The 24,120-nt window shown below is 36.1% G+C and overlaps 1 protein-coding gene across 3 annotated transcripts in view; it reads left to right on the top strand.

Annotated features, from left to right (window-relative positions):
- MAGI2 (membrane associated guanylate kinase, WW and PDZ domain containing 2) overlaps window positions 1–24,120 on the top strand; it is a 1,409,833-nt gene that overhangs the window by 204,412 nt on the left and 1,181,301 nt on the right. The window lies entirely within an intron of this gene.

The following is a 24,120-nucleotide window of genomic DNA, read 5'->3' as shown; positions in this document are numbered from 1 at the left end:
CACCCCATAACCTCACTGCTTTCTAGATCCAACTCACAAGCCTTCCCTCACCAACAAGAGGCTTATCTTTTGTCCATCCTCTCATAAAAGTGTCAAGTTGGGTTGAAGAGTACGGTTAACACCATATATAGCCTAAAGATCTTCTATCTTTTCTCTACTGACTGTGACTGTAAATATCATAAAACAGTCTTCTGCTGTCACAAACCATTTTGCCTCACCCACCAACTGATCACACATAAACACACACAAAAAAGGGAGTAGGTGGAAGCAGAGAACATCAGGATACCCGAAGGAGACTGCACCACTGAATTTCACAGGTATTCTACCACAGAAGTTCACACCATAAACCCAGGGAGTCAGAACAGATCAACTTTAGAAGCTAAGGCCAACAAGAAGAGTCTTGCAAACAATGAGAAGAGAAACAATCCCCAAATGAAAGAAAAGGAGGAAGTTTCAGAATGTTAGATGAAATAGAGGCAAGTCAACTATCATATATTGAACTCAAAGCACTGGTTATCAGGAAATTCAAAGAGCTCACAATGAGCTACCAGAAACTACAGGGGAGCTACAACAATCTCACTGCAAACTATATCAATATGAAAAAGGAAATAGAAACTATCAGCAAGGGACAAGAGGAAGTGAACAATACAATTTCTGAACTGAAGAACACAGTAGAAGGTATCAAAAGCAGGATCGATGAAGCAGAGGATTGGATTAGTGAGTTGGAGGACAAAGTAGAAAACATCTCACAGAAAGAGCAAGAAAAGGAAAAGAGGCTCAGAAAGAATGAAGAGGGATTAAGAGAAATGCAAGACAATATGAAACGTAGTAATATCCGAATAATAGGAATACCAGAAGGAGAAGAAGAACAAGGGATAGAAAACCTAGTTGAAAGAGTAATGATGGAAAATTTTTCTAATTTGATGAGAGAAAAAGTCACACAAATCCAGGAATCACACAGAGTCCCAGTCAAGAGGAACCCAAAGAGGCCTACTTCAAGACACATTATCATTAAAATGGCAAAATTCCAAGACAAAGAGAGAATCTTAAAGGCAGCAAGGGAGAAAAGAGAAGTAACATACAAGGGAGCCCCAATAAGGTTAGCTACTGACTTCTCAATGAAAACACTCCATGCAAGAAGAGAATGGCAAGAAATATTCCAAGTAATGAGAACCAGAGGCCTACAACCAAGGCTACTTTACCCAGTAAGGCTCTCAATCAAGATAGAAGGCCAAATAAAGAGCTTCCAAGACAAAAGAAGCCTAAAAGAATTTGCCTCTACCAAACCAGCTCTACAAGAGATACTAAAAGGACTGCTTTAAGGGAAGGAAAGAAAAGAGGAAGACAGAGAGGAACACAGGTACAAAAATGGCAATGAATAAGTACCTATCAATAATAACCTTAAACGTAAATGGATTAAATGCTCCAATCAAAACACATAGAATAGCCAAATGGATAAGAAAGCATGACCCACACACGTGCTGCCTACAAAAGACCCACCTCAGGACAAAAGACCATCACAGACTAAAAGTGAAAGGCTAGGAACAAATTTTCCAAGCAAACGGACAAGAAAAAAAAAGCCGGGGTAGCAATTCTCATATGAGACAAAATAGACTTCAAAAAAAGGCTATAAAGAGAGACCCAGAAGGTCACTTCATTATACTCAAGGGAAGAATCCACCAAGAAGACATTAACATCATAAATATATATGCACCAAACATAGGAGCACCCAAATATATAAAGAAAATCTTAGAGGACTTCAAGAAAGATATTGACAGCAACACAATTATAGTAGGGGATTTTAATACCCCACTATCAAAAATGGACAGATCTTCCAAACAAAACATCAACAAAGATATTGCGGCATTAAACAATACCCTAGATGAAATGGACTTAACTGATATATAAAGAGCCCTTCATCCCAAAGAAGCTAAATACACATTCTTTTCAAATGCGCATGAAACATTTTCAGGGATAGACCACATGATAGAACATAAAACAAGCCTCAACAAATTCTAGAAAATTGAAATCATACCAAGCATTTTTTCTGACCACAAGGGACTGAAATTGGAAACCAACCCCAAAGGAAAAAACCCAAAGCACCCAAAATCATGGAGACTGAATGGTATGCTATTAAACAATGAATGGATCAAGAATGAAATTAGGGAAGAAATCAAAAAGTTTCTGAAAACAAATGAAAATGAACTCACAACAACCCAAAACTTATGGGACACAGTGAAGGCAGTCCTGAGAGGGAAGTTCATAGCAATACATGCCTACCTAAAGAATATAGAAGCATTTCAAACAAACAACCTTACTCTATGCCTGCAAGAACTTGAGGAACAACAACAAAAACAGCCCAAAGCATGTAGAAGGAAGGAAATAACCAAGATCAGAGCAGAACTAAATGACACAGAGACTAAAAGCACAATTCTAAGGATCAATGATCCAGGAGTTGGTTCTTTGAGAAGATAAACAAAATAGACAAGCCTTTAAGTAGGCTCATCAAGAAAAGGAGAGGACACAAATAAACAGAATCAGAAATGAAAGAGGAGAGATTACAACTGATACCACAGAAATAGAAGGGATTGTAAGAAATTACTATGAAGAACTGTATGCCAAGAAATTTGAAAACCTAGGGGAAATGGACAAATTTCTAGAAAAATATAATCTTCCAAAACTCAATGAAAAAGAAGCAGAAAGCCTGAACAGACCAATAACAGCAGATGAAATTGAAGCAGTAATCAAAAAACTCCCATCACTCAAAAGCCCTGGACCAGATGGTTTCACAGGAAAATTCTACAAAGCATTTAAGGAAGAGCTAACCCCTATTCTTCACAGACTATTCCAAAAAATCCAGAAGGATGGAAAACTCCCAAATTCTTTTTATGAAGCCAGCATCATCCTAATTCAAAAACCAGATAGAGACACAACAAAGAAAGAGAACTTCAGGCCAATATCTTTGATGAACATAGACACTAAAATCCTCAACAAAATATTGGCAAATCGCATCCAACAATACATCAAAAAGATCATACACCACGACCAAGTCAGAATCATCCCAGGGATGCAAGCATGGTTCAATATTCGCAAATCAGTAAATGTAATACATCACATAAACAAAAGCAAAGACAAAAATCACATGACCATATCAATAGATGCGGAAAAAGCTTTTGATAAGGTACAACACCCATTTATGATAAAAATACTCAGCAAAGTGGGAATAGAGGGAACATTCCTCAATATAATAAAGGCAATATATGAAAGACCTACAGCCAACATGATACTCAATGGGCAAAAACTAAGATCTTTTCCACTAAGATCAGGAACAAGACAAGGTTGTTCACTTTTACCACTTCTATTCAATATAGTTTTGGAAATTTTAGCCAGAGCAATCAGACAAGAAAAGGAAATAAAAGGCATCTAAATTGGAAAGGAGGGAACAAAACTGTCATTGTTTGCAGACGACATGATAGTGTATATGGAAAATCCTATAGACTCTACCCCAAAACTGCTTGAACTAATTCATGAATTTGGCAGAACAGCGGATTACAAAGTCAATATCAAGAAATCAAAGGCATTCTTGTATACTAACAATAAATCAGCAGAAGCAGAAATCAAGAAAAAAATTCCATTTGATATAGCAAAAAGAAAAATAAAATACCTTGGGATAAACTTAACCAATGAGCTGAAAGACCTGTATCCAGAAAACTACACAGCCCTGAAGAAAGAAATCAAGGAAGACACAAACAATTGGAAACATATACCTTGTTCATGGATTGGAAGAATTAACATCATCAAAATGCCCATACTACCCAAAGCAATTTATAGGTTCAATGCAATACCTATTAAAGTACCAATGGCATATTTCACAGACATAGAACAAACACTTCAAAAATTTATGTGGAACCACAAAAGACCCCGAATAATAGCCACAATTTTGAGAAAGAAGAACAAAGTAGGAGGGATCATGATACCAGATATCAAGCTATATTACAAGGCCACTGTAATCAAAACAGCCTGGTACTGGCATAAAAACAGGCACATAGACCAATGGAACAGAACGGAGAGCCCAGAAATCAACCCAACTCTCTACAGTCAATTAATATTTGACAAAGGGGGGCAGTAGCATAAAATGGAGTAAAGATAGCCTCTTCAACAAATGGTGTTGGCAGAACTGGACAGCTAGGTGCAAATAAATGAAACTTGAGCACCGACTTACACTATACACCAAAATAAATTCAAGGTGAATAAAGGACTTAAATATAAGCTGTGACACCATTAAAGTCCTAGAGGAGAACATTGGCAGAAAAATCTCAGATATTTCATGCAGTACCTTTTTTACTAATATGTCCCCTAGAGCAAGGAATATAAAGGATAAAATAAACAAGTGGGATCTCATCAAAATAAAAAGCTTCTGTGTGGCTAAAGAAAACAGTATTAAAATAAAAAGACAACTGACTGTGTGGGAAAACATATTTGCCAATGATACCTCAGTCAAAAGTTTAGTCTCCAAAATATACAAAGAACTCACATGACTCCACTCTAAGAAGACAAATAACCCAATTAAAAAATGGTAAAACATTTCTCCAAGGAGAACATACAGAGGATCCAGAGACACATGAAAAGACCGCTAGCTATCAGAGAGATGCAAATTAAAACCACAATAAGATATCACTTTACACCAGTCAGAATGGCTATCATAAACAAAGCAACAAACAACAAATGTTGGAGAGGTTGTGGGGAAAAGGGGACCCTAGTTCACTGTTGGTGGGATTGGAGTCTGGTACAACCATTATGGAAAACAGTATGGAATTTTCTCAGAAAACTAAAAATTGACCTTCCTTTTGACCCAGCAATTCCACTGCTGGGATTATATCCTAAGAATCCTAAAACACCAATCCAAAAGAACCTATGCACCCCAATGTTCATAGCAGCACAATTTACAATAGCCAAGAGCTGGAAACAACCTAGGTGCCCGTCAGTAAATGAATGGATAAAAAAATTGTGGTACATATACACAATGGAATTCAATGCAGCAGAAAGAAAGAGCTCCTACCCTTTGCAACAGCATGTATGCAACTGGAGAGCATTATGCTGAGTGAAGTAAGCCAGGTTTTGAGGGACAAATACCATATGATCTCACCTTTAACAGGAAGCTAAACAACAAAACAAACAAGCAAGCAAAATAAAATCAAAGACACTGAAATGGAGAATGGTGATAGGCCACCAGAGGGGAGAGGGGAGGGAATTTCAGGGGGAAAAGGGGAGGGATTTAGAGGAGCTAGTATAAAGGACACATGGACAACAGCTAAGAGGGGTGGAAATGGGAGGGAGGACGGGAGCAAGGGAAGTGGGCTGGGTAGGGAGTAAAAGTCAGAAAACTGTACTTGAAAAATAATTAAATAAAAAAATTTAAAAAAATAAGAATTTATCTCTTAATAGCAAGTAGTCAAATGATAGGTTTTTATAATGAGATTTATTATTATTTTTTTCTTTTTCTTGAATTTACTGGAGTAAGAATGGTTAAAAATTTCAATGGGTTTAAGGTCCACAATTCTAAAATGTCACCTGTACAGTGTATTGTATGTTCACCACCACAAGTCAAGTCTCTATCCATCACCATTTATCTCCCATATACCCTCCCCTCCTCCTTCCCCTCACCTCTCACCCCTGGCAATCACGAAACTATTGTCCATGTCCATGAATGTTTTCTTTTTCTTTTTTTCTTTTGCTCAATCATTCCGCCCACCTCAGATCCCTGCTGCCTGCCACCTGACAGTTGTCTGCCTGCTCCCTATTTTCCTTGCTAGTTCATTTTGTTCATTAAATTTCATATATGCGTCAAATCATATACTACTTATCTTTCTCTGGCTGGCTTACTTCACTAAGCATATTGCTCTCCTGGTCCATCTATTCTGTCACAAAGGATAAGATTTCCTTCTCTTTTAATGGCTGAGTAGTATTCTCTTGTGTAAATGTACCACAGCTTTTTTTATCAACTCATCTGCTGATAGACATCTGCTTCTCAGTCTTGGCTGTTGTGAATAATGCTGCAATGAATATAGGGGTGCATATATTCTTTCAAATTAGTGTTTTGAGTTTCTTTGGTTAAATCCCCAGAAGTTGAATCACTGGGTCAAAAGGAAGTTCCATTTTTAATATTTTGAGGTAGCTCTGTACGGCTTTCTACAGTGCCTATAGCAATCTGTATTCCTACCAACAGTACAAAAGAGTTCCCTTTTCTCCACATCCGCTTCAACACTTACTTGTTGTTTGTTGATTTATTGATGAATGCCATTCTGATGGGTGTGAGATGATATCTTGTTGTGGTTTTAATTTGCATTTCTCTGAATATTAGTGACGTTGAGCATCTTTTCATATGTGTATCAGCCATCTGTATGTCCTCTTTGGAGAAGTGTCTGTTGAAGACCTTTGCCCATTTTTTAATTGGATTGTTCATGTTTTTTTGGTGTGGAGTTTTTATAAGTTCTTTGTAAATTTTGGATATTAATCCCTGTCAGATGTATTGGCAAATATATATGCTCTCCCATTCAGTGGGTTGTCTTTTCCTTTGCTGTACGCAAATTTAAGCAGTAAAATCTTAAGAATTTTTTGTAAAAATATTTTTTCATATATACCTCCTTAGAAAATGGAAACAAAATAAAAATAAACAAAGGGGACTACAGTAAGATTTTTTAATAGAGGAAAATGTGTCCTATGTTTAGAGACATACCACACAGTCAGAAGAGACATCAGATACTCAAGGTTGGTGCGTGCTTTTTCCTTTTGTTCCTTCCAACCAACCCTGTCTGAAAAGCACAGAAAGTTTGGTGTGCAAAGTACAGTGTAATGTACTTTAACAAGCACAAAGGAAAATCTCTATATACCTCTCAAATTCATATATTTAAGAAAAGTTATGAAAATTGAAGTCTTAGCTATTAGATGATTTTTTTCTATTACCTAACATAATTCATTTCTTCCTTTTTGAGGGATTCATTAGTTTTTAAAGCATCTAAATTCACACAATGACAAAAACTTTAGAAGACAGAGTTTTAAGTTATAGATCTCAAAATCATGGATAAAATTGTACAAAGATAAAATATTTCAAAACTAGCAATAGTAGGTGATAAACCATACACTTTCCTCAAAATAAAAAGGCTGAGAATTAGATAAATGAGAATTCATTCAAATTAAAAATTGCTTTTACAGCATTCTAGAAATTTGAATTTTGGTTTTCTTGGAGATTATATTTTAACCCAGTAACTCCTAAGTTAATTTGTCCATGATTTCAGTGACTCACAGCCCCGTCCTCTTAGCTTTGGCTCTTTATAATTGGCCCTTTTAATCAATATACCCACACACTCATGTCATGTGCTTCCAGCACACATTGCTTCTGAAAGCACACTTGAGACAGCTAGTTCAAGTTAGGTATTAAAATTTTAGCCATAAGTAACCCATACTTTAGAATGACCTTTTAAGAAACTGAATACCATGCTAATAAAATGGCCCTAATACTTTTCCTGTTTAGAGCATACCTTTGTAATTTGTGTGTACATCTATGTGTGTTTGTGTATGAGTTTGTCATGTGGGGCACTTCTCAGAACAATCTAAAAATTTATTATTTCTGTGCTTGTCTTTTAAAATAAAAATTAATAAAAATATATTTTTTATTAGAGTTTTGCTTCCAGGGAACGTGATGCAGAATTGAAAACAGTTCTGAATATCTGATACCAATGTAAGATAGTCTCCTCAATCTTAAACATTTCTCTGAAATGAATGGATTCAAAAAATGAAAATAATTAAAACAATACCAGTTGCAGTGTTATAGTCTCTTAAATGTAAAGTAAAAAAAAGCAGACATATTAATTACAAAAAGATGACAGCTTAACAAAACTGAGACCATGACTAATGTATAGAGAATAAAGTGAAGGCTATGGCTTTAGATTAGACTAAGTTATTTTTATTCCCATAATATCTATGTACTATAAAATGAGTTTAGATAACTAAAAGTATTTATCCACAGATAAACCATATTGGTAGTAGGAGACCTACAGTATATTTAAAGTTATATTAATTGAAATAATTATAGTAATTTTCTAAGACTTGGAATAAGGTGATATTTAATATTCCTACTAATTTGTTGACTAGGGAAAGATGTGATCTAAGAGAAGAAAATATGCCCATCACCTTAGTATATGCCTCAAAACAACCTAAGAGGAATGTTCGGTGAAATCACAAATTTATTAAAGATCATAATGTTCAGGATAATATCTACTATAACTTTATTAAAAGCAAATAATTCCAAATTAGAAAAGAATGATGTCTTGATTCTCTTTGTTGGTTTATTTTGTTGTGCTCTCTTTTGAACAGCAATGTTCTTTGATGCCATCAGAACAATAAATTCCCTGTTTTGTTCTTTCCATCCTTGTACTCATGTAACGAGGCTGAATAATGAATATGGCGTGGCAGTGAGAGGATAAGCAACTAAGTGATTAATGACAGAACATAATTTCCCAAGAATAAAACAAACTAACACAATTTCAGACTATGAAGACGGATCTCGACTTAGTTCCTTATCCTCTTAGTTCCTTATCCTTAGTTTCTTTGTAATTTTTCCAAAAGCAAAGGTGTAATTGTATGATCCAAAGCCTACTGGGCAACCAATAATATTGTGCTTTTTTCCCAAGGAGGCATAAAAAGTAACAAATGGGTAAGATATGCCAAGCCATTATCTTCTCCCCAGACTAATGATGTGAGTCCATACATCAGAAAAGATATAGAGAACTCTACAAGCATTTTGAAGATAACAGACATGAATTAAGATTGGAAAAATAGAGCTGTGAGGAAAATTAGAAGAAAATGCAATTGTGGAAGAGAAAGCTCAGAGACAATTTAATAATGCCCTTCTAGTATATTGGAGGCTATTCAGTAGAGCTGCTGACCAATTGTTCCTAATCTTCCTTGAAATCAGAAGCTGTAAGGGGTTGAAATTGTAATTTAACAGTTTAGATCAAAGAAGAAATGAGGATAGCAGAGAAGGTACAAGTGGATGATCCCAGAGAATGCCTCCAAGCACTATAGCATCTGTAAATGAGTGCTTTCATTAACTTTTTGTTCAGAAAGGTAAAGTTGCCTGTATAAACCAATTATTTTTCCTCATCCTTTAATATCTGTCTTTTAAAATTATTAAATATAAGTAAAACCCCACCTTACAAGATGACTATAAACATCCATATTATGAAGAAAACTCTGAATTAAGAGGCAATAAGCATAGTAATTAAGAACATGGGTCGTAGAGTTCCTAGACATTTCTAGGAATTATCTTAATTCCTAATGCAGACATTCCTAGATTTGAATCCCAACTCTATCACTTTCTACCTGAGTGACCATGGACCTAATTCCTCTATTCTTTAGCTTACTTATATGCAAGACGGATTTATTGCAACATACCAAATTTGGGCATTGTGCAGATAAATGAGATAATATATGTGTAATACCTGACATATAGAAAACAATAAATGTAATAGTGTATAGTATAAATACAGTATAGTTTAACAGTAACAGTGGTTCATTGTACTCTTTCCTCATGTGCCTATTAAATAACAGAAACCATTAAACTAAGGCAAGAAAATTTTGGAGTAAAATGTATGCAGGGTAGTCATTTTGTTCTGTACTTCGCCGAACTTTATACTTATTCATTTCTTAAATATCTTTAAGTGTTTAAAGTAAGTGGTGTACAGTTATTCAAAATGTATTTAGCACTTAAAGTCTAAGTGTGGTGTGGTATGTCAGGAGCATTAGCATGAGACCTGAGCACTGGAGAGCAGCTTCCACAGGCAACACCAGCTCAGGAAATCACTAGACTGAGAAACAAGCAAGCAAAGATCAAGAGGGTGAGGGGAAGAGAAGGTATTTTTATAGCTCATGCAGATCAGGAGGACTTGAAAGAGTACAGCAAGAATAATGGACAAAGAAATAGGAAAAATTCCCTCCAAGACCAAAACATACCAGGAACAGACCAAGCTTAAACCATTCTGCTCTCAGTCTGGATGCAGCAGAGATTAAGTGACCCATGTTTAGAGTGCTGCCATTGATGAAATTAAAGCTTGTGTATTGGGTGGAGATGGGAGGGACAGAGTTCTCTGGCAAAAGCACTGTCTGACAAAAAGTAATGATTTTCTCAGCCCCTGTTGGATCATTGCTTATGGTTTTGTTATATGAGATGTTGATGTGGTATGTTTAATTTATTATTAATACCTTCTTTTAACTTGTGGCTTATAAATGGTTCCCTTGCAGTGACCACTTAAATTACAAAACTCATTTTTATAAATAATTTACTATGGAAATAATAAGTGATTTCCAGAGAGAATTGTCTACTGAGCCTTGACAATCAGCTTGACACAGGAAGCTTAATCATCTGTCAGTCTGCTAAACTGTATGTGTCATTTAATTATTATGAAGCTATTAATGTGACAAGACGTCCTTTTTTGGTCAGATACAAAAAAAGCATTCTTTACTTTTTATATTTACAATGCAATTTATACTTGAAAGCAACTGTACATTGCATTTTTGTCATTGACATAATGTAGTGCACGGGGGACATTTTTATAAAAGATACTCTTCTGATATACTGTAATCAAATTAAAGGTTATCTGCTTTGTACACTACATGAAGATGAATTGGTTTATTCAAATCTGTTTATGAGTTCAGCTATTATTTTTAAATAATTAGAATCCTACTCTCAAGTAGATCATACTTATTCATTTAAGACTTCCTATATCATACAGCTTTAATATTTCTGTAGTTTGGGTTGTATATGCTTCTGTACTATATGTGTACATCACATTTTATTTCACCTAAGTATTCAGATAAATTCTTTTATTTGAAGTGAGCCAGAGCAGTAGTTATCAAAGAGTGGTTTTTCAACCAGCAGCATCATAATCACTTGTTAGAGATACAGGATCGAAACGCCACCCTAGACTTACAGAGTTAGAAATTTGTAGAATGGGTCCAACCATCCTTGTTTTAACAAGTTCTTTAAGTGACTCTGATGCATGCTGAAGGTTGAGGACTCATGGTCAAGCAGATCAATTGCTTTATTTATGTGACATGTGATTAATTTATATATGTGGCTTGGTAGCTATGAGAAATACACAAGGGGTTAGTCATAATGTTCTCCTTAAAGAAGCATATAATCAGAGATGCTAAATAAATAAAGTTAAGTAATATTATAGTAGTCTAACACATGTATACAGTACAATATATCAGGCAGTGCAGTATATTATTAATTACCAAATTAAAGAGACTGGAAAATGGTATCAACTGCACTGTATTGGTTAAGAGTTATATTAAAGAATCAGAATTCTTACATTCAGTTCTCAGCTTCGTCAGTAAATGTTGCCTATCTCAGAAGACTATTGTGAAGCTAAAGGAATTGAAATAGTGTTTGACACATGATAAAGGCTATGTAAGTGTTAGCCATTATTACTTCAGAATCATAAATAGTAAGTTTCATGAGGATTTGAAAAAGCAATTTTTGAGCTGAAGGAACTGGGATAACTTACAGAAAAGAGCTAATTTTCTCTGGCCATTGAAGTATATAAGCTTATGGTAGTGGAAGTGTAGCAAAGGGGATAAAACTAATGGCAAATGAGAACAAATGAGTCATCTTTATTTCTTATATAGACAATTGCATTGTTGTTAAAATTTTCATTTTGCCTTTTTCAACTCACTGGTAAACCACTGTTTTACCTGGTGACTTGCAAGGCAGCCGTAGTACTCATTGCTCGTGTAACAACCAACATGTTCTTGGGGAAATAATTCATGTGGTTTCTGGACCATCACATACTTGAGTTCTACATCTATTGTGAGCTTCAAATCTTACTTTTAGTATCTCCACCTAACCATACCTACCTATATATTCCAAAGACCTCTCAAGCTCACAATGTTACACATTAAAATTATCGTCTTCCACACCTTTAAATCTTCTCTTAGTATTTTATAAGTCAGCAAATGACACTACTACCTACTCAGTCATCAAGTCATGGCATCCCACTGTTTTGTCCATTTGCTTCCTTGACAGTGGAAATTTTATTTGTTTATGTCTTCAGTAAACTCTTTCAATCCCCCCCATTTCTTACATAATAAGTTGTCATTGAGGAGGTGATATAAGGTCCCTGGTGATCTCTCATTTCTGCCCTCATGAACCTCCACTTTCTCCTGTATGCCTGCCTTTTACTCAAAACAAACCAAACTATTGCTTCATTGTCTAGATCTTTATAAATTCTATTCCCTCTTCCTAGAAGGACATTTTTTCTTGTACCCCTGTTTGTACTCACTTATCCTCTATGAGGTTTTTGGATTCTTCCTGCCAGTTCATAGAAATGCAACACCCTCAGGCCTCAGACCACCAGGAACACACCAGTAGTTAAATAGGTAGGTTATAGCTCATTCAGCACTTGTCATGAGGAAGGTGGGTCATTTCAGTAAGAGGGGTTTAAAAAATACCTCTTATAGGTTTTGGACTTTGGATGGGATATTTGGGAGAAGGTATGAAAAAGTAGGAGTTTTCCCTAGATGTCAGAAAGCAGGAGCAAATCTATGACTGGATACCTCCAAAATTCTTAGCTATAGGGAGTAAAGGAGAAAGCTTCAAATGGGAGATAAGCAGCAGTCACTCGCTGTAATTAGGATAAAAAGAAGTTTGTCACTTTGTGGATAGTACATTGACATTTTTATTTGTGCTTAGATAAAATTGTTAGTTATATTTTATTTTGTCTGACCTTATCATGGTCTTACACTGAGCTTGTCTGAAGATGATATTGTATGGGATTATTTATGTTCAGTAGAATAACAGGGCTTTCTTTTGAGTGCCAGGCCAACTTCTGGATGTCAGGAGCTGACTTTCTTCTTTTTTTTAAATATTTTATTAATTTATCTTTAGAGGAGAAGGGAAGGAGAGAGGGAGAGAAATATCAATGTATGGTTGCCTCTTCTGTGTCCCCTGCTGGGAACTGGCCTGCAACCCAAGCATATGCCCTGATTAGGAATCGAATTTTGGTTGTTTGGTTCCCAGGCCCGTACTCAGTCCACTGAGCTACACCAGCCCCGGCTGACTTTTTTGTTTTTCAAAAGTTACACCTTCCATTCTTCTAAAGCTCCTTTCTAAGTCATTGTTAAATCACTTATCACATGATATTTTAAGCAAACCAGATGCCTGGCATGTTATATCCAGTAAAGGTTTGATAAATTAATGAAAAGATGAAATATTGAAATTATCAATCAGTGACTTTTATGATATGGTACCTCCTTTCCAGTCTTTATTAAAACCATTATTGATAAGACTTTAAAAAATAAAAATATCTCTTTAAAAGAAAAACATTAGTGAACCCTGCCATTAGAACTTATAAATAAACACAATTTGAAAGGTGAGGGTGAATTTAGTAATTATCAATTGTAGTTTTTCCAAATGAATTAGTCATCTTTGCTTCTATTTTATGGGAAATGGAGTAAACTACTAGTACATTCTTTACTCATTAATACTCTTTTCCCAGTGTGAAATTTAGAAATTCAAAAGCAATATAAAAAATCTAATGTGCAAAAATGCATTGTCATCATGTTTATGTGAGATGCATGTTTCCCCATTTGGAACATTATTTGCTAACAAATGTTGGTATATGTGTCCTAAAACAGTTGCTCCTTTTCTTCTCCCTGAGTCTATGTCAGATCCTTCTCATCATCAGTTTCAATACTTTCATTTAAAAATGTGTTGGGTGCAGGGAAATGGAAGTCCCTCCTCCACATATGTGTGTTTGTGTGTGTGATGGGAGTAACCAATTTTGAGCTCTTATCAGAGGAGTAAAATATACATTTCAAGGGTAAGTGGTTATGTCTATGTAATATTTCTAAATTCTCTATCCACAGCTGATAAATCTTCTCAAATATCATTTAAGAGAAACTCAGATGATCACTAGATGGTCTTAATGATGAGAGCTGTTTCACATATTCTGAATTCAGTTCTTCAAACTACCAGTGAACTGTTTTGACAAGAACTCACCACAATACAATACGGGGCATTGAGTTGACCCAAAAGTTTTGATGAAAGGTTTGATCTAAAAGGTCATGATTTATTTTTCCTTTCAATTTCCTGACATACAGGCTATGCAAGTATGTTAGTTATAAACATGAATTGCTGGGGGAGGAGTGTATAAAGGGACTGAATGGTAATGGAAAAAGTGCAATACAGATTAAATTTTTAAAAAACATGAATTTCATCAAAGAAAAACACAAAAAATTAAATTGAAACTTCCAAGGGAAAAAAGAAGTCACTGCAAGATAAGGAAATAGAAATATGAGAAGTATGAATTTTGGACTTCCACCAAGATGGAGGCATGGGTGGAAACACTTTGCATCCTCACACAACCAAATCTAATAACAACAAAGTTTTAACACAATAAACGCAACCAAACCACACAGAAAATCGAACAATATGGAGTCTGAAAAGAACGAACTGTTCAGCTAAACAGGTGAGAGGGACAAAGCCAGCAGCGGAGCGGGTCAGGCAAAAAAGATCCTCCGACCCTGGTAGTGCGCAGGAAGCACGGATCCCAGGTGCGGGCTAGCTACTGGATGACTTAGGGAAGAGGCACACCTGGCTGTCTGTGGTTGGTTGTGAGTTTGCATGCAGATAAACCAGTGAAGAGGCCAGCATTGAGACAGATGGCTCAGGCTCCGGCTGCACAGGGCAGTGGGCTCGCACATTTGCACTCAGATAAACAGGCGGGGCGAGCAGTGAGGCTGACTGGGCAAGCAGAGAGGACCGCCATTGCTCCCTCTCTGACCCCGCCTCCACATACAGTGTCACAAACCAGCAACCTGGGTGGCCCTGCCCTGGTGAACTCCTAAGGCTCCACTCCTCATACCTGACAGGCAGGAACAGATAAAAACATGGCTCAAGAACAACTAAGAGTCCCAGAGCCCATAAATCTAAGCGATGAAGAAATAGCCAAACTTTCAGAGGCACAGTTCAAAACACTGGTGATCAGGATGCTCACAGAACTGGTTGATTTTAGTCACAAATTAGAGGAACATATGAAGGCTAAACTAATTGAAATGAATGATAATTCACAGGAAACCTATAGTAATGGAAAGGAAACTGGGACTCAAATCAAGGGAGAAGACCAGAAGGAAAGAAAAAAATGACCAAACAGAAAAATACGAAGAAGCAAGAATTCAAAGAAATGAGGAGAGGCTTAGGAGCCTCCAGGATATCTTTTGGTACCGAATTATAGGGGTACCAGAAAGGGAAGAGGAACAGCCACAAGTGGAAAACTTATTTGAACAAATAATAAAAGAGAACTTCCCCATTCTGGCAAAGGAAATAGACTTCCAGGAAATCCAGGAAGCACAGAGTCCCAAAGAAGTTGGACCCAAGAAGGAACATACCGAGGCACAACATAATTACATTAGCCAAGATTAAAATGAAGGAGAGAATCTTAGAAGCAGCAAGAGATAAGGGGACAGTCACTTACAAAGGAGTTCCCATCAGACTGTCAGCTGATTTCTCAAAAGAGACCTTACCGGCAAGAAGGGGCTGGAAAGAACTATTCCAAGTCATGAAATCCAAAGACCTACAACCAAGATTGTTCTATCCAGCAAAGTTTTTATTTAGAATGGAAGGACAGATAAAGTGCTTCTCAGGTAAGATCAAATTCAAGGAGTTCATCATCACCAAGCCCTTATTATATGAAATGTTAAAAGGACTTACCTAAGAAAAAGAAGATAAAAAAGATGAACAGTGAAAGGACAGCAAATTTACAGTTTTTAACAACCACACCTAAAACAAAAGCAAATTAAGAAGACAGCTAGATCAGGAGTGAACCATAAAAATGAAGATCACGTGGAGGGTTAGTAACAGGGGAGTGGGAGGAGGATAAGGGGGAAGAAGGTACAGAAAATAAGTAGCATAGATGGTAGGTAGAAAATAGATAGGGGAAGGGCAAGAATAGTATGTGAAATATAGAATCTAAAGAACTGGAGACATGTGTTCATGAACTAAAGGGGGGAATAGTGGGGGAGGGGTGTGCAGGGTGGAGGGGAACGGAAGGGAGAATAGAAAAAATGTAATGGCATAATCAATACAATTTTTAAAATATAAAAATTAAAAGAAGTATGAATTTTGATTAAAAGGAGAGAATTATGATACAAAGATATAATTGATGAGGGTAATAAATGTAACAAAAATAATTTTTTAAATACTGACATTGAAAATAACAAACAGCCCCAACCATTGCTGCTCAGCTGGCTGGGCATCATCCAGTGAACTGAAAGGTCATCAGTTTGATTCTGAACAGAGCACAGGTCTGGGTTGCAGGTTCAGTCCCCTGGGGCACAGCACTTCCGGAAGGCAGCCAATTGATGTTTTTTCCAACATCAATGTTTCTCAACCTCTTTTTCCTTCCTTTCCCTTCTCTCTAAAACCAAAAATAAAATAAAATATTTGTTTAAAGATTAAAAAAATTTATTTATCTTCAGAGGGGAAGGGAAGGAGAGAGGGAGAGAAATATTAATGTATGGTTGCCTCTCATGTGTCCCCTGCTGGGAACTGGCCTGCAACCAAGGCATGTGCCCTGACTGGGAATCAAGTTGTGATCCTCTGGTTCGAAGGCCTGTGCTCAATCCACTGAGCTACATCAGCCAGGGCAAAATAAAATATTTTTTAAAAAATAACAAAAACAGCAGGAAGATAAGGATAAAGACCAAGAGATGAGCAACAGAATTTTAAAAGACAAAAGCAGGAAAAACAAGAAACAGGAATTGAAAGCTTAAAAAAAATTTGAATGCATTAAGGCAGTACTCTTACCTATTAAATCTAAAGGAATGCTTGGATCTATAACTCTTCCTATAAAATTCTGAATACGGTTTTAATTTTAAAAGAAACTCTTTTATCCTACATAGCAATATTTTTGCCAATAAATCTCATGGACAAGAGAAATAAAGAAAAAATAAACAAGTAGGACTATATCACACTAAAAAGCTTCTGCATGTTTAAAGAAAACATCATCAAAATGAAAAGGGAACCAACTGTATGGGAGAACATATTTGCCAATGATACATCGGGCAACTGTTTGATTTCCAAAATATATAAAGAACTCATACAACTCAACACCAGAAAGACAAACAATCCAATTAAAACATGGGCGAAGGATCTGAAGAGACACTTCTCCAAGGAGGATGTGCATAACCATAGATATATAAAAAGATGCTCAACATCACTAACCATTCGAGAGATGTAAATTGAAACCACATTGAGATATCACCTCACACCTGTCAGAATGGCCATCATGAATAAATCAACAAACAAGTGCTGGTGAGGATTCAGAGAAAAGGGAACCCTAGTGCATTGTTGGTGGGAATGCAGACTGGTGCAGCTACTGTGGAAAACAGTATGGAATTTCCTCAAAAAACTAAAAATAAAAGTGCCTTTTAACCCAGTGATTCTGCTGTTTGGAATATACCTTAAGAATCCAAAGTCAACAGTTCAAAAGAACTTAAGGACATTATTTTCATAGCAGTGCTATTTACAATAGCCAAGTCCTGGGAACAGCCTAAGTGCCCATCAGTAGATGAGTGGATCAAAGCACTGTGGTACATTTACATAATGGAATATTATGCAACAGAAAGAAATAAAGAACTCCTACCTTTTGCAACAGCATGGATGAAACTGGAGAATATTATGCTAAGTGAAATAAACCAGTCAGTGAAAGACAGGTATCATATGATCTCACATATGAGTGGAACCCAATGAATAAAATAAACTAACAAATGAAATAGAACTACAGGCATGGAAACATGGACCAACCCCAAAATGAGAGGAACAGGGTAAGGGGACAATGGTGGAAAGAAGGTGACAAAGGGACTAGACAAAGAACATTTATGAATGACCCACAGGCATGGACAACAGTGCGGGAACTGACTGTGGAAGCAGGGGGTTGGATGGGTGGAGGAGGGCAAAGTGGGAAAAAATGGGATAACTGTAATAGAATAACAATAAAAGTGACTTAAAAAGAAACCATTAGTTTAAATATACCTGGAAATATATGCACATTAACCTATTGATCAGATTTTGCTAACATTGGATTTCAGAATTATCACAGAGATTCCACTTTAGCTATAAACTTTCCCTTTCCATAGTAGTCTCCAGCAATCTATCTTAAGGAAATAGAAATTCAATCAAAGACATACGCAAAAATATTTTGCATAATAGTATTATGAAAAATTATAAAGTGTCAAAAAATCAACCAGTGTTTACATTCATTATGACATATCCAGGGATAGACTATAATTCATGCAATCAAAATCATATTTATAAAGAATATTTAGTGTTATGGTAAAATGTTAATGCTAAGTAAAGAGAATAGGTTACAATAATATAAGAAGTGGAGGAACCCAGTTGTGAGACAAGATATAAGTCTAAGGAGAGGGAGGCAGGGAGAAAGAGAGGAATTAAAATGCTCGTGTTATTTCTTTGGACAGGGATTAAATATATTTTTAACACTTTTTAAATCATCACTTGAGAACATGTTCATTGATTTTTAGAGAGAGAGGAAGAGAGAGAAAGAAGTGAGAGAAACACTGATGTGAGAAGGAAACATCAATCAGTTGCCTCCCAAAGGCTTCCTGAATGGGTATTGAAGCCACAAACTTTTTGGTGTATGGTCCAACATACAATGCTCCAACCAACTGAGCCACCTGGCCAGAGTTGACTTTTTTCTTTTTGTGTGTGTATGTATACATAAGCATATGTTACTTTTCTAATTAAAAATGTTTTAAGTGTTTTGTTGTAAGATCCATTTTTCTGTATTATTAATGCAAAGTGTTTTATTCTGACCTACTTCTTCATGTTGTTTAAAGGTATAAACTAAAAGTATTCAACGTTCAAGGATATTTTACAAATAAGATTATAATAAATATGTCATTGTGTGCTCTTAGTATGGTAGCAAGAAGTTTTAAGTGTTTTATATTTTGTGCTATTAAAAATCAATGATATTAAAATGTTTTGTGACAAATCAGATAAAAGACAAGAGATCATAGAATTTTATTGCAGGAACTGACTTTAGAGTCTATCTGGTTAGATACTTTCCTTTTACGAACTTGAGACATGATGTCCAAAGATATTAAATGTCTTGCCTGACATAATATTGCTCTTTGGCAGAGCTGAGACTGTGAGTCAGGTTTTCTGACTCTGATCACACCTCTCTGTTCTACTTCTTATTGCCAAATCATATATAATTATATTTAATTCATATTTCATAAATCTGGCCCTAAACACAATTATTGAGGAAATAAAGATTGTTTTCATTTTGAATCTCTCACACTGATTCCCCTTTAGACTATGACAGAGGTTCCACTAATAGATCTATTATTTTCCCACACCTCAATATGTCTGCTCTTCTAAAATGACTGTGGGCATTGACCAGGTAGCTCAGTTGGTTAGAGCATTGTCCCAGGATGCCAAGGTTGTGTATTCTATCTCCAGTCATGACACATGCAAGAAGCAACCAATGAATGCATAAATAAGTAGAACAACAAATCAATATTTCTTTCTCCCATTCTCTCTCTCTCCCTCTCCCTCCTTTTCTCCCTCTATCCCTTCCCCCTCCACACACAAAAAATAAAATAACACTAGATAGTAAATAAACTAATCATTGTTTATTAGCCAATTAACATGTTAATTTCCCATAGAATGTCTTAGCCTATTTGGTCATCTGTAACAGAATACCATAGACTAAATGGCTTATAAACAACCAAATTTTATTTCTCAGTTTTGGAATCTGGGACGTCCAAGGTCAAGGCGCCAGCAAATTTAGTGTCTGGTGAGAGCCCACTTGCTAGATCTTAGATAGCCCTCTTGCTGTACCCTCACATGGTTGGAAGAAGCAAAGATGCTCTTTGGTGTTTCTTTTATAGGGGCACTTATCATATTCAGGAGACCTCCATGACTTAATCACTTAATAAAAGATCCCATCTCCTAATATGATGACATTGGGAGTTTACGATTTCAACAGATGAATTTAGGGTAGGAGAAGGTATACCAACAAGAGGGGTATAGACTATTTAAGAGGTCTATAGCAGGTAGCATACTTCCTGAAGACAATTAAATTATTATTTAAGATAGTCATTATTGGCAGAAGTTTCAAATAAGACAAAAAGATAAGAAAATTAATATTGTTAGGAAAGTATTTTTGTGTTTGTCATTGTAGTGACTCCTTACATACAAAGCTAGCATTTTCTAATATAAGCACTGTATGACCTACATCACATACCCAAAGCCAGAGCCTTCAACACAGACACTGAAGATGTGGATGAACTTGACCACTTCCCAAGATAAATCAAAATGTTCTTTTCATTCTTTCAACAACTGTTTTCAAATATCAATTATATGCCTGACACTGTGGAGAACCTGAAAATAGAACAGTGAGCAAAATGGACAAAGTCCCACCTAAAAGTTTCTTAGTAAATATATCGAGATTTGAAATATTTTTCAAATAAAATTATGGAAATGAAAGATATTATAAAAGAAGTCATACCAACAACTTCACAGAGGCATGTTTAAAAATTCAGTTATCTTTCTATGCAACTGGAGCCCAGAATCTGATTCTTGGTGAATTATATTAAATACTGATTCATATGCATTGCCTTCTTGATAATAGAAATTTGAAATGCAGAAATAATTATTATGGTATTTTTTTCTATATGCTCTTGAATAGTTACTGATATCTGAAAGGTCCCCTTTTTTCTGGTTTGTCAGTTGAAGCCAATCTAAAAATTTTTTCAACTAAATTTTTCTCCCTTCTATGCTGATCCTTTGAAGGTTAGGGGGAAAGATAGTGGATCCAAATACTGCACTCTAATATTCATTGCTAATCACTCTCCTCTCCTATTCTTCTCTTATTTTGGAAGCACATACAGGCTTTACAGATAGCTCAGGGGAGCTGTAGGAGAGAGACAGAAGTTCTTGGTTTTCAAGATTTATGAGTTATAATGCCATAAACAGCAGCAGAGACATTCCTGCAGAAAACTATGGATAAGCCAAACAAATAATAAATGTGTTTTCTGCTCTTTACTTTTCCTGTGCTTAGTACTAGCTTTGGATTCAAGTTTCATATTTTCTTCAAAAAATTGTAGTCCTATACCCCCTGCAAAGCCTTAGCTCACACCTGGAATAAAGCTCAGAAGAAGTAGAAATAACTTGTTCTAGTTTTTAAACCATGTGAACTCTAAACAGAGACCTGTTTACTGGTGTGAGTTGGAGAAAGAAATAGTCTCCTTTTTACTATTCTTAGTACTGATGTAGGGTTCTCTGAGGACCTGGGGTTCTTCCCATATGCCTAAATCTAAAATGACCTGAAGGAAAAGATAGGAATGAATCCCCTCAAACCTTGATGTGACCAGTCAGTGGATCCCCATCTATCTTGTCCATAAGTAAGCCAAAATAAACAAGTCAGTTTACAGAGGATAACCTGAAGAAACCCAACTATAAACAACCATAACAGTGTTGCCTGTGACCATGTGCTAGACTTCTGCTGCTTCATTCAATCCATTTGCATTGTTGGAATTAGCACACATGATACACTTTGCACATTTGACAAGTAACAGTTATTGATAAATGTGAGGTAACTTTCTGTGGTATTAAAAGGGTCCTTATAATACATAAACATAGTTGACACTGATTGTTTTTTCTTATTTTCTAAGACAAAATAATCCCAGAAGGTTTTTTTATTATAATACCTCTGCAAGGAGGCCAGAACTGGCATAGATTTGCCACTTTAAGCACGGATTCTTGTTGATTACGGTGATGTCAATGTCCTCTCCTGTGATGTCATTCTGTCACACAGAGTAGAACAACATTTTGCGTCAAGACCTAGAATATTAGAAGAAAAAGAAAGATGTCAGGAAGTGTAAGGAGCAACAAATAAGAGTATTATCTAGCCTCTAGAGTCTTGAGATTTTTAAACACTGTTAATAATTTGGAGATTTTTTTCTATCAAAATAAAAGTAGATCAAGATCTCTTTGTAATTTACTAGTGATCTAGAAGGTACTGGTTGAGAGCTGTAGTTCAGATTTAATATACACTTAAATGGTTATTCTAACCATATATATACATATATATACACACATACACATTAAAGAAAGAAGTAACATGACATTATATTTATAGTTTTCTCACTGGAGCAAAACTATCAGGCACTAAAGAAATGACTAAGATATAAACAAATGAAAATATGTTATACCAAAATTCTGAATATTACTAACTATATAAGGAAATTGCTTTCCTAGCTTTGCTTCATGTGTTATGTGATTTATTTATTTCCATTTAGTGTTTGGTGGAAAGAATTAAATTTTTGCATTTTTATTGCATCATTAAATGTTCCTGCTGTGAAATATGTTGAGAGTAGGACAACACAAAACATGGAGAAATCACACTGCAGTGGGCATATTATCCTTTATCCTCACATGAGTTATGAAACTGACCACTTTGCATGCATTCATTTTTTAAATTTATTTTTATTCAGTTTTTTTAGGTTTTGTCCATAACAGCTTAGTGACAATAGCAATTCATAGCTTTATGAAAGAACATGCATATTATTTATTGCTTACTTTTTGGGTAGCAACTATCTTGCATCTGAACCTTGAAATTGGATAGTTAACCTACTGATTAAATATTGACCATTTAAGTGCAAAAAAGTAAATGTTTCTCTAAATGTGTACTTCAGAAGAATTTTATTTTCTCACAATCTTTTAGAGACTGAAAAATATTGCTAGTATTATTTGAGACTGAAAAACATAATAAACATAATGAAAGAATTAGTTAATGGCCAAATGTAAATTATACATTTATTAATTATTTAATTTATTTTAATGAGATTCCAAAACAGGATTGTCATACACGTTCAGTATGATGTAGATATTTTATTCAAGTAGTATTTTTAAAAGCATGTGCTACTATATTTATTTTAAAACTAAAATGGGATTCCAAGATGGTTGCAGAATAGGGAGAAGCAACACACACAGGCTCCAGGCTCCAAACTGGATTTACAGCTAAATTATAGAACAGTCAACCTGAATAAACAACTGAAGGCTAGGTGAACAGAAATATTATAAACAAGGATTTACAGAAAAAGCCACATAGACACTGGTAAGTATGGGGGCAACTTTTTCCCCCCATCTGCCATGGATGAAAGTAACACTACCAAGACATGATCTCCTTGAGAAGGAGAGGTGGCCAACCTCTCAGAGGAGAAAGGCCAAGAGCCCCTTCCTCCAGGGACTTTTATTATGTTGTAATACACAGGAATACAGGCAGCAAGGATCAAACAGTAGATAACATTTCAAAGAAATCTGAGGGCTCAGTCTGAGTCAGTGTCTGTCAGGAAGGGGGTTGCAGAAACTTTGGGAGACATACTCATTTCTTGCTCGGACCCTTAACATACGAATGAAAGTACTCTTAGCAAAGCAGGCTTCACAAGACTTTTAGGAATTCTTTCTTATGCCCTATCACCCCAGATCCTGCTCTAGCTGGGCAAGGGGCTGCACTGCCTCCCCTGCCACAGGTTTTCAGGCTTGAGTGGATTAGAGCCAGGAAGTACTTCTCCCAGAGGACATGGGTACTCGGGCTTTGTCAAAGCCAGGGGGTGAGAGTCCATTGCTCGTTGTTACAGCCCCTCGAGTCCTTCCATGAAGGCCTCCCAAGTGATCATGTCTGGCTTAGGTTGCTCCTCCTCTGAGGAGTCCTACCTGTCTCTGACTTACCAACCATGCATTGGGGGCAGGGGAGTAAGCAGAGGCACTGTTTGCTACCAGAGACAAGCTTTGTCTCCTTTGTGGCTTGTACTTTGGAGGTCACTCACTCATCCTTAGCCATGGGAGGTAGTTACAATTCCTGAAACCAGGCAGAGTGGTCCCAATGGGTAAGGAATTCAGAGAACTAGAGAAGGCTGGCTCCCACACTCATGTGTAGTGCTGAGAATCTGCAGGGATATCTCAGCTGCAAAACAACTTCCCCTCAGGAATGTGGTGTCCGAAACCCACCCAGAGATCTACAACCCAGAGCAACA

This window comes from Artibeus jamaicensis, unplaced genomic scaffold (assembly GCF_021234435.1).
Source record: "Artibeus jamaicensis isolate MK-2021 breed Jamaican fruit bat unplaced genomic scaffold, CSHL_Jam_final contig_518, whole genome shotgun sequence".
NCBI classification, from domain to species: domain Eukaryota; kingdom Metazoa; phylum Chordata; class Mammalia; order Chiroptera; family Phyllostomidae; genus Artibeus; species Artibeus jamaicensis.
Note: the sequence above shows the minus strand (reverse complement) of the source record. Positions and strands in the feature narration are given on the sequence as shown.